Raw genomic sequence first — 6,000 nt, forward strand, 5'->3', positions numbered from 1 at the left:
GGACACATAGCAACCTCCTTAAAAAATTATTTTCATCCCTTTGTAGGGATGTGCCCACGCTATGGCCCCATACACCTGCCCCATACAGAGCAGAAGAGACACAACAAACATTGTATATATTCATCATGTCTCGAATGCTTCTTGAGCCAAGTTTGGAGGCGAATCGGAAAATGCTGCTGGTGGACCGCAGCATTTTTAATCTGATGGCATCAAATTCGGAGGTCCACGACCCACTGTTGTTGTATGTAATTCCCAAATAACAAAAGGATTTAACATGTGTCAATTTATCTTTGTCTAGAAAAAAAGTATGCTTTGACTGTTTTGCTGCCTGTCCGCATGACATAACATACGTCTTAGATTTATTCACACGAAGCCTCCTAATTTGTATAAACTGCATAAAACTATCAATTAAACGCTGGAGGCCAATCTGTGTACGTGATAAGAGGACAGCGTCATCCGCATAAAGTAATAGCGGGACGGGTTTTCCTCCAATCAAGGGAGCGTCTGCAGGAATATCAATCAAAGAACGGTCAACACCATTAATAAAAAGGGAAAATAAAAGGGGAGCCAAAACACATCCCTGGCGTATGCCCCGTGAAACTTTAAAAAAAAAAGGGGTACATTCGCCTAAGGTACCATAACGGACCTTACAGGAGAGTTTTACATAGAGTCTGGCTAAGAAGTGAACAATTTCCTTTGGTGCTCCTGCTTCCAGCAAAACCTCCCAAAGAATAGCATGGTTAACCAAATCAAAGGCGCTGCTCAGATCAGCAAAACATAAAAAGAGGTTGCCATTTTTAGCCACAGTATATTTGTTAATTAAAAGGTCCAAGTTTACACATTGATCCAGTGTGCCCAAACCTTTACGAAAACCATATTGGACTTTAGTTAAAATATTTGAATCTGTTGCCCAGTCTTCTAACCTTTTGAGCAATATCCTACTCATTATCTTTACAGAGGCGTCCAACAAAGAAATTGGCCGATAATTGGAAGCCTCAGATTTATTACCTTTCTTATGAAGGGGGATAATAACTGATTGACCCCAAGTAGAAGGGAAATTATTTTCAGCAGCACAATTAAATATCCTCACCAGGATAGGAGCCCACAAATCTGGTTCATCTTTGTATAAATCCAGCGGGACTCCATCGGGGCCAGGGGCCTTGCCTCCTTTGCTGTTGGAAATACCTTCATGGGTTTCTTCTAATGTTATTTCCAACGGAAGGGATAGCCAAGGGGTAGACTCGGGAGGTAATGTCTCAAAAGTTAGCCCTTCTGGATTAAAAATTCTAGAAAAGTGACTGACCCAGTCGCTGCATGCCACATATGATGTTAGTTCTGGAGCGGCTTCTTTACTGAGAAAAGGACTATTAATGGTTTCCCAATAAAGTTTGCAGTTTTTGGTCTCAGCTGCTTCTTTCAGCTTATCCCATGCCTCGTTCTGTAATACCCTTTTCCTATTATTAATTGCCATTTTATATCTAGACCTGAGGTATTTTATATCCTCCTTAACACGTGGTTTAACACCTAAAGCGTTCTTAAGTTCTCGGAGGGCGACTATACAAGGCTTGTCAAACCACCCCTGCTTCAGGCCACTATTGGATGTCGGGGCCTTAGTAAAAATACCATCAATAATACTATTAATGGAAACAAATTGGGATAATAAACAGCCAGGGTCACATTCGTTATCTAGACAGGAACTAATCTGGTGCTTACAACTGGTAAGAACCTCCTTCTGCTTGGCCTTAGAATTAATACCAGTCCACCTAATCCTTAAACCCTTCGGTCTAATAGGTACTAGGTCAGTGGAGCATTTTTCACCTGAAGCTATCGGGGTACCATGACCTAGAAGGGTGACACGAATACTGTTGTGGTCACTAAGACTTTCTTCGTTTACGTACAAGTCAGTAAAGTTACCACAGCTTGATAAAAGAATATGATCTATAAAAGATCCTGCGTCTCTACCTGTAAATGTAGGGCATGTTATTGCCTGATTATTTATATTACAGTTTAGCAGGGTCAAATCCAGAGTGACTAGCATATTATTTAATATAGAACCATAACTGCAATGTTGGAAGTGAAGACAATCTTCCCTTACTCCCGGGCCCCCCCAAAAACTGTTCATAGCCACTCCAGAGCCACAGATATTCCCATTGGATAATTGGCAGGGCTGTAGATTAAAATCCCCTGCCCAAACAACCTCGGCCTTTCTTTTCGAAATACCCAAGGCCTTAACGATTTCCTTTTCTAGAGGTGGCAGAATATCTCCTCTGGTGGTATCAAAAATATTGTTGTAAAAATTTACTACAACTAGATCAATACTCTTACCACACTCCACCCTTATGACTTGACTGTGAGTCCCGACTGTCGTGCTACTTTTAACTGTACAGTTGCACAGCTTATTAGACAAAAGCGTCAAAAGCCCCCCCTTGGCCCTACCCGAGCTAGATTTAGTAGCTTTTAGGCAATAAGATGTGTACCCTTCGATATTAACAAGGTCCATGCACCACGTTTCCTGTAAAAGTATTAAATCTAATCCCTCCCCAATAAACTTGGTCCAAAAAGGTGAACCAATTTTACTGGCAAGGCCAGCAATATTCCAGGAGATAAGGGAAAATCCCGCTGGCTTACCGGTGTCGCCTGGGGTAGTCGACTCCAGATGTGTTACACATAGTGGAGTAAGACTATCTTCCTGGGGATTGGAAACTAGGCCTAGTCCCATAGTAGCAATAGATATACATGCATCAGGACTATCGCTATTTAATCTATGCAAAAATGGTGTTGATGGTGTCACTATTGAGAATTCAGAAGGTGTAGGAAAAAGTATGGCTAAAAAAGCACTCTCCACCTCTTTGTTGGACGTAGGGATGTTTGGATCTGAAACTTTAGTGGTGCTAAGTCAATCTACCTCGTCTAACACACCATATCTGTTGGGATGGGCGAATTGTGAGTACGAGGAATCAAGGGAGGGAGGCATGTCCTGCCATATTTGTTGCCACTGAGGTTTAGCAGGTTGTAAAGGCTGAAAAGGTTGCTGCCACTGGTGAGCAAACTGATATAAAGGCGGTGGAAAATGGGGTGGTTGTTGCCACTGAGAACTGACATGATGGGGAGGGAAAAAAGAGGGATGTGGTGGTTGCTGCTAAAAACTAACATGACGTGGTAAAAAGGATGGAAGGTGTGGTGGTTGCTGCCAAGGTTTATTAGTATGTTGTGGAGGATACACAGATCCTTTATTACTTGGAAAAGTAGGACAAGGGGGATTTGATCTTGATGGCATGGGGAAAAAAAAGGACAAAGGGAGTGGATTGATTTGAGTAGCAGGACCACTGTTAGGTGCGTTACATATGTAACTGGCTGCCCCTGTATCCCTAAAATTGACTGTAATTACATCCCCTACTATTGTTTTCTTACTTCTGCCTACCCAATCCCCTCTACGCACAGTAAGAATTTCACCATTCATATTACTAGGTAGAGGTTTATGTATATGGAGCCACTGGGCGCATTTATTTCTTAGCTCAGCAAAGCTTTCCTTTACTCTCTCCTTCAAAGGAGGAACTGCTGTCAACACAACCACAAAAGGGGCGACTTCTGGTGGCAGGCTGATTGACTTAAAACGAGCCTGCTTTGACTTAAGACCTTCAGTCTTATTTATAAGGGGAGGAACTGGGGGGTTGATAGACTTCCCTACAACATCTTTTGCTTGTGGAGTGGTCGTTTTATTACCATTAACAGAATGTTGGTTAACCGAAGTAGAAGTAGAGCCCGCCACCTTCGGAGTAGGCAAAACTGTAGATTGGGCAGATTTTTTCCCTGTTTGGGACAAATTTAATGTTACTGAGTTCCCGGAGACTATGGTTGCTTGTGCATTATTTGATGCATCATTAGGTACATCATTAGGTAGGTGGACACAGGATAAGCATTTGGGAGCTGCTTCTTTGATCCCTTGTAACTGAACAGGCCCTGACCCATTCGTCTTGTTAGGCCATTTCGAGTGCACTAAAGACGTTAGTCTGTCAAGTTTGGAAATTAGAGGCTTAATTTGTGCTGCTATTGTGGCCTCAAGGTCCAATTTAAGATCTGATACCATATTTTGGACCCAGCAGGGAATACCTGATGCCAGTTGCGGGGTAGGTGATATCAGGTTGTGATTCCTAACTGTAACCTTAGGTTTTTCCTTGTTCTTATTCTTGGACGAAACCTTTGGACGGATAATATCCCTTCCCCCAATATCTATAGGTACAGGAGTTGTTTCCACATCAGCTAGCCCATCTAGACTCGGAACCGCTTTGCTAGGTGACTGACAATCTTCTAGGTCTGGGGTAGCCTCCAGATCAACAAAAGACGGGTCCGAGTCGGATTGGGCAACTGATAGATCAACAGCATTCGGTACAGAAAATACACCGTTAGTAGACAAAGATAAGGGTAGTGAACAGTTATTCAATAGTTGCTGGGAGGGTGATTTAACATTTACAAGAGAACCCAGGGACGAACGCTTAGCATTCGCAAGGTCCAAGGATACTCTTTTTTCCAATAATACAATACTTTTGTCAATGGTATCATTCACACGTGATATAAAAAGATCAATGGGACCAGTCACCTGTGCCACCACCGTGGCTTTCTTAGTGCAACTTCTAGTTCTGTTGCGCATGGCTGACATCAGTAGCGCAAGGGCAGTAGAAGATGGTAGTGTTGCTAGGAGGCGGCCTCCTGTGTAAAAATGTGGGATTAAACAACACAGGTCCGCCTACTTTGTCAAATACTTGGGGGCAGTGGGGCAGGGAATCAGGGCCAGGGCCGTCCTCTGCCGTCCTTGAACGGCCTTAAACGGCCCGCTCTTTGCCCGGTCTTCGCCCCGGCCTTAGCCCCGCGCGCGTCCCGCGTGCGCGTTGCTGCCGCAGATTATATGGGAAGATCAGGTGGAGGGGCGGGAAGAGGACCAGCTGCGGCCGATCAGCGCCGCGCTGCACGCTGGTCCTCGCAGTCCCGCCTCAGCCTTGTGATGCAGTTGCTTGCTCGTCGAGGTCGCGTTGGTGCTCCAATGCACTCAGGGGGGTCCAGGAACAGAAGTTTGGCAAAACACTTGGCCTGCGAGCGGCTCCCGCGGAGCGGGGGCCGCGAGGCGTAGGTTCAGCAAGCAGGAAGATGAGAGGGCGGACAAAGCAGCACTCACTGCAGGTCAGCTCAGTGAGGGTTCCAAGGCTACTCACACACCGTGATGATTATAATTGGTGGAGGGGCGGGAAGAGGACCAGCTGCGGCCGATCAGCGCCGCGCTGCACGCTGGTCCTCGCAGTCCCGCCTCAGCCTTGTGATGCAGTCGCTTGCTCGTCGAGGTCGCGTTGGTGCTCCAATGCACTCAGGGGGGTCCAGGAACAGAAGTTTGGCAAAACACTTGGCCTGCGAGCGGCTCCCGCGGAGCGGGGGCCGCGAGGCGTAGGTTCAGCAAGCAGGAAGATGAGAGGGCGGACAAAGCAGCACTCACTGCAGGTCAGCTCAGTGAGGGTTCCAAGGGGGCCGCGAGGCGTAGGTTCAGCAAGCAGGAAGATGAGAGGGCGGACAAAGCAGCACTCACTGCAGGTCATTCACTTCTTTGGTCAGTTTTGCTTGACATGGGTGCTCCGAAAGAAATTATCTTCTTTCTCGTCAGACTATACAGCAAGCTGCAAACATGTGTTCGGTATGGTGTTAGTGGGGAATGTACTAGTAATTTTAATGTGAAACGGGGAATTAGGCAGGGTTGCGTCCTTGCGCCCCTTTTATTTACCCTTTTTGTTAATGGGGTTGAAGTCGCCTTGAAAACCGTCAAGGCTGATGCTCCACAGGTTGCAGGGGATAGCATCCCAGTTCTGCTGTATGCAGACGACGCGGTGCTCCTGTCACGGACACCCGTTGGTCTACAGCGTCTGATGGACAAGTTCACTGAATTTATTGGGAGCAGGAGACTGTTGCTCAATAAGAATAAAACCCATACGATGACCTGTGGGATTAAATCGGACAGAA

Source organism: Lissotriton helveticus, chromosome 2_1 (genome assembly GCF_964261635.1).
Source record: "Lissotriton helveticus chromosome 2_1, aLisHel1.1, whole genome shotgun sequence".
Taxonomy (NCBI): Eukaryota; Metazoa; Chordata; class Amphibia; order Caudata; family Salamandridae; genus Lissotriton; species Lissotriton helveticus.